The sequence below is a fragment of the Xenopus laevis genome, chromosome 9_10S (genome assembly GCF_017654675.1).
Source record: "Xenopus laevis strain J_2021 chromosome 9_10S, Xenopus_laevis_v10.1, whole genome shotgun sequence".
Lineage (NCBI taxonomy): Eukaryota > Metazoa > Chordata > Amphibia > Anura > Pipidae > Xenopus > Xenopus laevis.
This window is the reverse complement of record NC_054388.1, coordinates 103,786,445-103,798,718: the sequence shown is the minus strand read 5'-3', so window position 1 is coordinate 103,798,718 and position 12,274 is coordinate 103,786,445. Positions and strand designations below refer to the sequence as shown.

At 40.7% G+C, this 12,274-nt stretch overlaps 1 protein-coding gene across 3 annotated transcripts in view; it reads left to right on the top strand.

Moving 5' to 3' along the window:
• LOC108702319 (voltage-dependent T-type calcium channel subunit alpha-1H-like) overlaps positions 1-12,274 on the top strand; it is a 164,424-nt gene that overhangs the window by 42,514 nt on the left and 109,636 nt on the right. The window lies entirely within an intron of this gene.

Sequence of the window (12,274 nt, the reverse complement as noted above, 5' to 3'; positions counted from 1 at the left end):
AGCTAAGGGGCCCAGCCTGAAGGTCAGTTAGGGTGAGATTTGGGATGATGCTTATTTGTACCCTGGGTACCCCTGGAACTATAGCAGGGTGACTGTTACCCCAATGTTTCTATATATCTGTAACCTTGTTATGAGCTAAGGGGGCCCAGCCTGAAGGCCAGTTAGGGGGAGATTTGGGATGAGTGTTTATTTGTGCCCTGGGTACCCCTGGAACTATAGCAGGGTGATGGTTACCCCAATGTTCAAAATAAACTCCTCGCCACTTAATGGGCTTCTAACTAATACAGGTTAGTTTTCCAGTTTTCCAGTTTTCTAACCAGGAGTAGATCTGCCGCCTGTCTCCCCAAAACAAATGAAAAGGAAGTACAACAAAAGTTCCAACCTTGTCGTGATTCACACAGGCGGCTTCCCTATGTCTTTTCCCTCAGACTGAAGCTCAACACTCTGGCTTGAGCTGCCGTTTTAATTATCCACCTGAGATGCCTCAAGACAACTCAAAACACCCGGGCTGTACTAGCAGTCCCAGAACCTGTTAGGAACCTGGGGCATAAATAAGCTCCGTCCTGGACTTTCCCAGGTATCCTAGTAGTGACCTCACCACAATATATATATATCTGTAACCTTGTTATGAGTTAAGGGGCCCAACCTGAAAGTCATTCAGGGTGAGATTTGGGGTTTATACTTGTTTGTGTCCTGTGAACACCTGGAACTATAACAGGGTGACTGTTACCTCAGTGTTTCTATATTCTGTATTTGGAGGAGGCCCAGCTTGAGTGTGAGTTATGGTTTAACTAAAGCCGAGGCACTAAGTGTGTTTGGTGCACTTCTGTGGAGGGGTTGGGTTCTCAAGCTTTTATGACTCACTCTCACAGCAATTCTATATATCCTCTAGTAAGATATATTTTAGGACCCAAAATGATAGTTTAGATTTATACTTATAAGTGTGAAGTGCTTAGTGTCAGCACAGTGTGAGTATGTGGCTTACTAAGGACACAGAACCTTAATTCTTTGTATATATCTATTTATAACAGACACTTTATCTGGTGTTCTGTATACTCTGCGGAGCTATATCTGGTGTCTGGTACAATATACAGAGCTGGATCTGGTGCCAGGTAAAATATGCAGATTTCTGTCTGGTATAGAGTCTATCTGGTGTTTCATCTCATGTGCATTTTCTACCATATGTTCAGGTCAGGATGATTATAGGTCCATCCAAAGTTGAAGCTCCAGGTTCCTTGGGTCTTTAATCTGGAACTTCATGCATTTATGCTTTTTATACAGGTATGGGAGAAAACCCATTATCCAGAAAGCTGTCTCCCATAGACTTCATTTTATCTAAATAATCCACATTTTTAAAGGGGTTGTTCAACTTCCAACACTTTTTTTCAGTTCAGTTGGTTTCAGAATGTTCACCAAGATAAGGACTTTTTTCCAATTACTATTTTCTATTTGTGACCAGTTTTTTTCACCGTCTAAAGCAGCTCTGGGGGTCTCCAACTCTCTAACTGTTCTAAATTAATACATTTAGTTGATACACTTCTTATCTTTGTCCCTGCTGAGCAGAATCTCTGGGTTTCATTACAGGCAGCTGTTAGACTTGATACAATAGTTGCTAATACTCCAGAGATGCTGCTGAGAAATGTATCCATTAAGGGGCAGATTTATCAAAGGTCGAGGTGAATTTTCGAATGAAAATAATTAGAATTTTTTTGTGTACTTCGACTAGGGAATAGTCCAAATTCAATTCAAATTTGAAAAAAAATCGAAAATACGAATATCGAAATTTATCATGTACTGTCTCTTTAAAAATTCGACTTCGACCATATGCCATCTAAAACCTGCTGAATTGCTGTTTTAGCCTAAGGGGGACCTGCTAGAACCTATTTGGAGTCAATTGGTGGACTTTGAAAAATCAAAGTTTTCTTTGGGAAAAACTTTATATCGAATTCAATCGAATGCACTATTCCTTAGATTCGTACGATTCAAAGTCGCTGAATACGGACCTATTTGATCTAAAACTGACCTATTTGACCAAAAAAAAAAAACTTCGACTTTATTTCGGTTGGTCTTTTTGAATTCGAATTTCGAAGTTTTTTTCAATTCTAAATTTGACCCTTGATAAATATGCCCCTATATGTTGCAAAATTGTAACAGCGCAGAATCCGCACCTGAATTACTGAGCTGCCAGACTCACCAGAGACAGGAACATTAAGGGGCATATTTACTAAGCTCGAGTGAATTTTCGAAGTTAAAAAAGTTCAAATTTAGAAGTAATTTTTTGGATACTTTGACCATCGAATAGGATACTACGACTTCAAATTTACTTCGACTCGAAGTAAAAATCGTTCGAATATTCGACCATTCGATAAACGAAGTACTGTCTCTTTAAAAAAAACTTTGACTTCATACTTCACCAAATTAAAGCTACTGAAGTGCAATGTTAGCCTATGGGACCTTCCACAGCATTTTTCTAAGTTTTTTTTGATCGAATAGAAATCCTTCAATCGATCGCTAAAAATTCGAGCTATTTAATCATTACGCTAAATCGAATACGCTAAAAATCCTTCGACTTCAATATTCAAAGTCGCAAGATTTCAATTCGAGGGTCGAATTTCGAAATTCGACCCTTAGTAAATCTGCCCCTAAATGTTAAACTTTAATTTTGTAAAAAACTGCAAAAAATAAAAAATATAAAAAAAGTAATTTAAAAAAGTCTTTATTTCTGGGGAACAATCTGAAAATGATTGAACTGAAAAAAGTGTTTGGAAGGTGAACAACCTCTTTAAATAATTTCCTTTTTCTCTGTAATAATAAAACAGTAGCTTGTACTTGATCCCAACTAAGATATAATTAATCCTTATTGGAGGCAAAACCAGCCTATTGGGTTTATTTAACATTTACATGATTTTCTAGTAGACTTAAAGGATAAGTAAACCTTTAAAATAAGTAAATGTAAAATTGACTTTTGTAATGTACATGAATTATTTATTTTGTTTTATTTCAAGATATTAAGGGATACACGTACTATTGATATGAATGAATTTCGTTACAACAGCGCCACCTGCTGGTCAGTTTCCCACCAGTCTGACCACCAAGTAGTCAAGGAAGTTGTCAGGAGAAAGAAAGAGACTGCTCTGATGTTCTTCTGCTTAGGAAAAAAAAATAGAAACCTTTCTCACTAAGCAGAAGAACATCAGAGCAGTCTCTTTCTTTCTCCTGACAACTTCCTTGACTACTTGGTGGTCAGACTGGTTGAAAAATGACCAGCAGGTGGCGCTGTTGTAACAAAATTCATTCATATTAACAGTACATGTATCCCTTAATATCTTGGAATAAAACTAAAATCAATATTTTGATAAAATAATTAATGTACATTGCAAAGTTTGTTAGAATAGCACCAGCATCAATTGCTATTCACTTATTTTAAAGGTTTACTTATCCTTTAAGGTCTGAAGATCTAAATTACGGAAAGATCCGTTATCCGGAAGGCCCCAGGTCCAGAGCATTCTGGGTAACAGGTCCCATAGCTGTATCTCTTTCCTACGTACAATGAATCATCACATCCTGACATCTCATACATGTTCTTTTTATTGGTTTGATGTCTTGTATTATTTAGCTTGGGGCATATTTTCCTGGCCCCTTCTGTTTTTTTATCCTGTGTGTCCTCACTTTACACTGACTCTGCATGTCGTTCTGGATCGCTGCGGCGTTTCGGTTGGGATGCTGAGAAACCTCGGTCGTGCTTTAAAGCAAATTGATTTTGAGAGAAAGAGCATGATGGGCAGAAAGATAGTTGTCAGTATTTCTCCATCAGTTTGGAAAAGTCAATCAAACTGTGCTCACCCCCGGCTCACCTTTACTAGCCACGTGCCCTAAATGTTACTGTGGGAAATAAAAGCAAGTCACGGCTCTCATTTAAAGGGGATGTAAACCCAGTCATAGCACTGTTCCACAGCACCCACCAGTTTTCTATAGAAGTTGAGGAAACGTTACAATAGACTCAAAAAAAATTCACCAATAAGAATTCAACTGATGGAAAAATGTCACTATAAATGCAAAAGAAGTGACCAATGAGAATGCTGATTCCCAGCACCATGTCAGGCATCTTGTTCTTATCTGACATATACAGATAATTATGTCATTTTTTTCATTACATGACACTGGAATCAAACATGGGGATATATAACTAGGGATGCACCGAATCCAGGATTCGGTTCGGGATTCGGCCAGGATTCGGCCTTTTTCAGCAGGATTCGGATTCTGCCGAATCCTTCTGCCCAGCCGAACCGAATCCGAATCCTAATTTGCATATGCAAATTAGGGGCGGGAGGGAAATTGCATGACTTTTTGTCAGAAAACAAGGAAGTAAAAAATGTTTTCCCCTTACCACCCCTAATTTGCATATGCAAATTAGGGTTCGGATTTGGTTCGGTATTCGGCCGAATCTTTCACGAAGGATTCGGGGGTTCGGCCGAATCCAAAAAAGTGGATTCGGTGCATCCCTATAAAGAACAGACTTAATCAGTGCTGGGAAACTCTGCTTTAAGCTTCCAACTCCAGTTAGAACATGGAACCATATGATACAGATCAGCTGCGATTCTCATGGGAGGATTTTGTGCATTTTAAGGATCAAGGCACACGCTCAGATTCAGGGAGATTAGTTGCTCGGCAAAAAATCTCCTCTTCTTCAGGACAATTAATCTCCCCGAACTGCCTCCCACCGGCTAGAATGTAAATTGCCGGCGGGATGGCACTCAGAGCGCTTCATTTTCCGAAGTTGCCTCACGAGGAAACTTTGGGCGACTTCTGAAAATGAAGCGCTCCGAGCGTCATCCCGCCGGCGATTTACATTCTAGCCGGTGGGAGGCAATTCGGGGAGATTAAGAAAAACCTTGAACGTTTAAAACTCGAATCAAATTTGAATCTAATTCCACTTAACTCCAAAAAAAACTTTGAATGTCAGGAAGGCTACTAACATATTCAAATGGGTCACTGGAACTCTGCCATTGACTTGTACATGAACTTGGCAGGTTTTAGGCGAATAGTTGAATTTGAGTTGTTCCCAGGGTCCAGGTATGATAAAAAAAAAATTCGAATTAGAGTTTGGATTATTCCCAACTCGAATTTGTGAGCTTTGACCAAAAAAACCAACTCGAAAATTCAAATTTGCAATTCGAACCTTAATAAATTTGCCCCTTAGTTGAAACATTTGTTATCTTTGTCCCTGCTGAGCAGAATCCCTGAGTTTCATTACAGGCAGCTGTTAGAATTGATACAGTAGTTGCTGATACTCCAGAGATTCTGCTGAGAAACTAATTGTGTCACCTCAATGTAGCAAATTGTAACAGTTCAGATGCTCCTGAATTACTGAGCTGCCAGACGGATACACTAGAGACACACCTGTCAAACTTGAATTTTGGGAGAACAGTAAAAAATAAAAGATGGGAAACAATTGAAAAAAAGTCTTTATTTCTGGTGAACAATCTGAAAACAACTGAACTGTAAAAAGTGTGACGGGCTAATTTATTTGGCATAAATTCTCAGAGAAAATTCGCCGGCGTCAAATTTTTTTGAGGCCGGCGACAATTCCGGAGATTCCGGGGACAATTCGCCGGTGTCAATTTTCCCACCCGCAAATTGACGCTGGTGTCAAAATTGGTGTTTTGCTATTTTCTGCCCGTTTCACAGGAAATTTGAGAATTTCGTGAGAGATTTTTTGGGGATATATATATAGAAAAATGTTCAGTGCCAGCGCATTAGGCAGTAATTTTGGGGTTAACTTACCCAAGCAGGCGGGGGATCCAGGTGCACAAACCCTAAATATAATATAATATAATATTTCCGGCAGAAAATCTGAAAAATTTGTATGATTTCGAATTTTCGGATGATTTTCTAAATTTTTTGAGTTTTTTCCCCCCGAACTGGAAATGTTCGAGAAACTCTGACACATGGGGTTTATTTATTAAAGTCCGAATGCCAAAAACCCCAAAAAATCTACTATATAATCTGAATTTTCTGTGAAAACATTTTTTTTCCAGGATTTATCATACCCCGAGGATGGAAAAAGTCAGAATCCGAAAATTCGGCATCTGCGCTGGGTTTCGTGCAAAAAAACTTGTGGTTTTTGTGCACAAATCCAAAAACATTGGATTTTTCGGGCGGAAAATCAGAAAAATTGTATGTTTCTAATTTTCGGCAGATTTTCACAATTTTTTACAGTTTTTTTTCCCCCGAACTGTAAATTCGGGAAACTGTATTGATAAATAAGGTGAAATACCCAGTGCGGATTTGGAGTATATTTCAGAAAACAATGAAATAAATATGGACTATGATAAATAACCCCCAGGAAGAAGCATACAAGACCGACTTCTGCTATTGTTTCAAGGGACATTATTAATAGTACAGAAATAGACAGACAGCAACTGCTTTCAATTATATTTGCAACTCATTTAAACAACATTTAAAATTCGTAATTAGTGATGGGCGAATTTGCGCCGTTTCGCTTCGACTAAAAATTCGCGAAATTCGCGAAACGGCGAAAAATTTGCGAAACGGCGCCGGCACCCATTTTTGACGCCGGCGCCCGTTTTTGCCGCGAATTTTCGCGGGCGTTTCGCGAATTTATTCGCTGGCGGCGAAACGCGTGAATTCGCGCCTGGCGAATAAATTCACCCATCACTATTCCTAATAAATGTACATTGCAACGTTGCTTGGCACTATACTTTCTTTTGTTATTTTGGGGTTTACATCCCCTTTAAGCCCCTGCTATCATGGGTGTAGGACTTTACATGTTAATTCGTGGCTAGTGATGGGCGAATTTGGGACATTTCGCTGGAAAATTTGTGAATTTCCTGCGAAATTCACGAAACGGCAAAAAATTTGCAAAATGGCGCTGGCGTCTCATTTTTGACACCGGCGTCCGTTTCTTATGCCGGCGTCCGCTGGCGAAAATGCGCCGGCATCCAAAAAAACGGACGCCGGTGTCCATTTTTTTGGATGCCGCTGAATTTTCGCTGGCGAACTTTCGCGGTGGTTTGGCAAATTTATTAGATGGCGGCAAATCGTGCGAATTCGCCACAAATTTGCGCCTGGCGAATAAATTCGCCCATCACTATTCGTGGCAGTTATTTTGTGCTAGTGACAGTTTTAGTATTTTCTTAGAAGAGACCTTTGAGATGATGTGATATTTTTATTATTGTGTATATTCTACAATTCCCCGGATTGCCGTTCCTGCTCCAGCTTGTAATATTTCATTTTCCTTTTTATCAAGAAAAGAGGCCGTACATGATAAAAAAAAGCAGTTGTGTAGCTCAGTGTAAAATGCAGATAATACGACCTGCCAAGCGCGAGATTGAAAGAGGAGATGAAACTGAGAGAAAAATTGACCACTGAGCTTTGTGCAAAAGCTCACGGGAAAGCTGCTTATTGCCTTGGAATTTATAGCGGAGCAAATTCTCAGGAACAGACCCAAACAGTGAATGGCTTGTCAATAATCTCACATCAGCATCATGGTAAGGCAACTGTCAGATGTAGTGTTTTCTCCGCTGGTGAAAAGACGGCAGCAGAGACAATGCCAATGCGCCAAAATACGCTCCATGTGCACATGTTAGATGCTATTGATGTCAGTGCTTAAAGGAGAACTAAACCCTAAAAGTTAATATAGCTAAAAATGCCATATTTTACATAGTGAACTTATTGCACAAGGCTAAAGTTTCAGCTTTTCAATAGCAGCAATGATCCAGGACTTCAAACTTGTCACAGGGGGTCACCATCTTGGAAAGTGTCTGTGACACTCACATGCTCAGTGGGCTCTGATTGGCTGTTGAGAAGCTAAGCTTAGGGCTCGTCACTAATTATCCAGCAGAAAATGAGCTTCCCTGGCTGTAATATAAGCTGATGCTACAGGTTTGCTGATTATTAAATTCTGATGCTAATTGCACTGGTTTCTGTGCTGCCATGTAGTAATTATCTGTATTAATTACTAATCAGCCTTATATTGTGACATTTCTATTCTATGTGTACTGTATATTGTGAGTGGGTCCCTAAGCTCAGTAAGTGACAGCAGCACAGAGCATGTGCAGTGATTCAGCAGAAAAGAAGATGGGGAGCTACTGGGGCATCTTTGGAGACACAGATCTTTACAGCTAAAGGGTTGTGGTTGCCTTGGGCTGGTACAGAAGCACAAAACATAATGTACAACATTTCTAGCTACTTCTTTAGTTAGGCTTTAGTTCTCCTTTAAAAACTATAAGCCTCACTCATCCAACTTAAGGTGGCCATACACGGATAGATCCGCTCGTTTGGCGATGTCGCCAAACGAGCGGATCTCCCTCCGATATGCCCACCTTGAGGTGGGCAATATCGGGCTGATCCGATCGTGGGCCCTAGGGCCAAACGATCAGATCCTAGCGTTCGCCAAACGGGCGGTCGGATCGCGGGACCGCATCAACGAACAGATGCGGCCGCGATCCGACGGGATTTTTAACCCCATCCGATCGAGATCTGGCCGACTTTTGGCCAGATCTCGATCGGGGAAGCCCGTCGGGGGCCCCCATACACGGGCCAATAAGCTGCCAACTTGGTCTGTCGGCAGCTTTTATCGGCCCGTGTATGGCCACCTTAAAATCCAACCCGATCTGCTATGCTGTCATCACTTATATAACCAACACACCCATTGCCATCACCAGAGTGAGGAGGCAGGTGCAAGTATATTAATAAAAAACTGTAGGTGGAATATGAGAAGGCTAGAATGTGCTGATGTTGTGGGTGGAGTCAGCATTGGGCCTGCTAGAAAACAGGTCTTTGCTTCAGTCTGGTTTTCCATGAGCCCCAGACATGCTCTGATGCAACACTCTCATGTAAAGGCATCGGAGTTTTAATAGGACATGAGGCTAAATGACTACAATAAAAGATAGTGTTTTATCTGCTAATGTCCCTTCATTGTGATAGGCTGTATCTTGGCTTTTAATGTGCCCCAATGATACTGAAAGGCTGATATGCCAAGTCCCAGAACAGATATTAGACTCCTCGCACTCTGACTTACTGAGATTTCTGGACAAATGTTTTTCCGTTTGTTAAATAGCATAAAGATGCCTCCATCTCATGTCCCTTCCTACCAATAAGGATGCTGGAATTTTTATTTGAAGTGGGATCTAAAGCGAAACAATGAAATTGATGTAAACCTACTCAAAGTACCCTGTGAACACTAGTGGTTTCGGAGATATTTGCAGTTTTAAACTGCTAATACCCAGGATTTTTTTGCAGAGAACTCAGAAAAGGGAGAGACCCACTACCAGTAAAGCAGTAGCCCAAGTATTCAAATTTAAAAAGACTTTATTAGGACATACATAAGCCTAACGAGTTTCGTGCCTAGATGAGCACTTACTCATAGGCTCCGTTTCTTTTTGACTTTTGATTTATGATTTTTTTCTTGAGGAGCAGAGCCACACACCATTGTTTATGTGCTAATACCCGGGCCTGGATTTGGGGAAAGGCCAAAAAGGCCTTGGGCGTAGAGCGGCAGAATTTTAGTGGGGCAACCACACCTGCATTGGTTTGTAAGCACTGGGGATTTGCAGGAGATACAATAGTTTTTTAAATTTCCTGTGCACAAATCTCCAGTACTCCAGTACTTTAATAGTATTTGCCATTGGGTAATCCTAAATAGAAAATTGCCATTTTGAAAAATAAGGTCCGTCCCCTGGGATCGTATGATTCACGATGCACACAGACATACCAAACCAACCATACATGCTAGGTCACATGAGCCAATTAACAGACAGAGTTGTGTCTTTTGCTTCCACACTTCTTCCTGTTACAGTTAGAGCTGCAGTATTTCTGGTCAGGTGATCTCTGAGGCAGCACACAGACCATTACGAAATGGTGGCTCAAGGCAAGAGATGTAAAAGGGCAATATTTACTTAAATATAAATACCAGTTTGGTAAGATTACTTAATATGCCACTCAATATGATATAAAATGTTGCTTAAATATTTATTTTGGGGGTTTATTATATCTTTTAATTTTCCACCATATTCTAAGGTAAAAAAATTGCCTTGTCAGACCTATTGAGCTGAGAGATGTAGGTGGTACAGTAAAGCAAAGACAAGGGGGGGTGCTTTCTCTAGCAGAGCCTGCACACGCCATGCAACGGGGCACCGATGTGACAGATACAGGGAAATGGGAATAGAAGACCTTTCATTTATTCCTGTGGCAGCAGAGCTAATCAGCAAGGACTTGTCATTCATGGAGATCATGACACGCACTGCTCAGTCTAAACATTAGAATCCAAACACAGCAGCTTCTGGTTCTAAATCCTTTTGATGTACATGAAGAAAAAATGAAGCAAAGTATTGGGCTGTTTGTTAGTATTGAGAAGGCTATTCCCCTGGGCAGCCAATATCTCACCAGCCTCTTGGTGTACCACCATGAAAACATATACATCCTACAAATGGCATTAAAAGGAAGTTGTAAGCAAATGTGATAAAAGTTGATCATTTTATCTCTATAAAAAATGGCTTTCCAACTGATTTGCATTCAAATAGAGAGAGTGAGAGAAAGACACAGGGGTAACAGCCCCCCTGCTAGAGTTCCAGGGGTAACCAGGGCACAAATAAGCACTCACCCCAAATGTCAACTAACTGGCCTTCAGCCTGGGCCCTTAGTTCATAGGTTACAGATATATAGAAACATTGGGGTAACAGACACCCTTCCATAATTCCAGGGATACCCAGGGCACAAATAAACAGGTAACAGTCACCCTGCTATAGTTCCAGGGATACCCAGGGTACAAATAAACACTCACCCCAAATCTCCCCCTAACTGGCCTTCAGACTGGCACCCCTTAGCTCATAATAAAGTTACATACATATAGAAACATTAGGGTAACAGTCACCCTGCTATAGTTCCAGGGGTACCCAGGGCATAAATAAGGATCACCCCAAATCTCACCCTAACTGGCCTTCAGGCTGGGCCCCCTTAGCTCATAAAAAAGTTACATATATATAGAAACATTGGGGTAACAGTCACCCTGCTATAGTTCCAGGGGTACCCAGGGCATAAATAAGCATCACCCCAAATCTCACCCTAACTGGCCTTCAGGCTGGGCCCCCTTAGCTCATAACAAAGTTACAGATATATAGAAACATTGGGGTAACAGTCACCCTGCTATAGTTCCAGGGGTATCCAGGGTACAAATAAGCACACACCCCAAATCTCACCCTAACTGACCTTCAGGCTGGGCCCCCTTAGCTCATAACAAGGTTACAGATGTATAGAAACATTGGGGTAACAGTCACCCTGCTATAGTTCCAGGGGTACCCAGGGTACAAATAAACACTCACCCCAAATCTCACCCTAACTGACCTTCAGACTGGGCCCCCTTAGCTCGTAACAAGGTTACAGATATATAGAAACATTGGGGTAACAGTCACCCTGCTATAGTTCCAGGGGTACCCAGGGCACAAATAAGCACTCACCCCAAATCTCCCCCTAACTGGCACTTTAGTTCATAACATGTATGTAGCACTGTACAGCACAACAATACATGAATGGAACAAACAGAATAGAATAGAATAATAAATAGAAATAAATTTGAAGTAAGGTTACATTAAAGATTAAGTTGCTTCTCCCAGTTCCCGGACGACAGCAGAAAGGCCTTTCTCCGCCGACATGAACGAGTGCACTCTATGAAACCCTAAGTATTGGCATCTTTGAATATTTACCTACAGCTCTGACTAATCCTCATAATTCCTGAAAATTAATTGTGCATCCGGTGGCTTAGCCAAAACTATGTAGTAGGGCTGGGAGACCCATTGTGTTACATAAACAGATACAGTCGCTGATTACATAAAGCTCTGTATTCATGGGATGCCTTTCCCGAAATAAGCGAGTCCCGAGGACGGTAATATAAACAGAATAAGCAGGCTTTATTGCAGACATCTTAGTTAAAGGCAGCCCTGCTGTAGTAGTTTAAATGGTTATTACCAATGCTAATAGTTTTTTTTTATAATAGTAGAAAAGCACAGGTTGAAAAAAGGGGGTATGTAACTGGGGTCACAGGGAGGCACTGGTGTACCCAGCGAATTTTTTAATTGTTGTCGGTTTTTGAGTTATTTAGCTTTTTATTCAGCAGCTTTTCAGTTGGCACTTTTAGCAGTCTAGTTGCTAGGATGAAAAAGGCAATTCATTAAAATCATAGAGACAAATAATGAAGACCAATTGAAAAGTTGCTTAGAATTAGCCATTCTATAACATACTAAAAGTTAACTTAAAG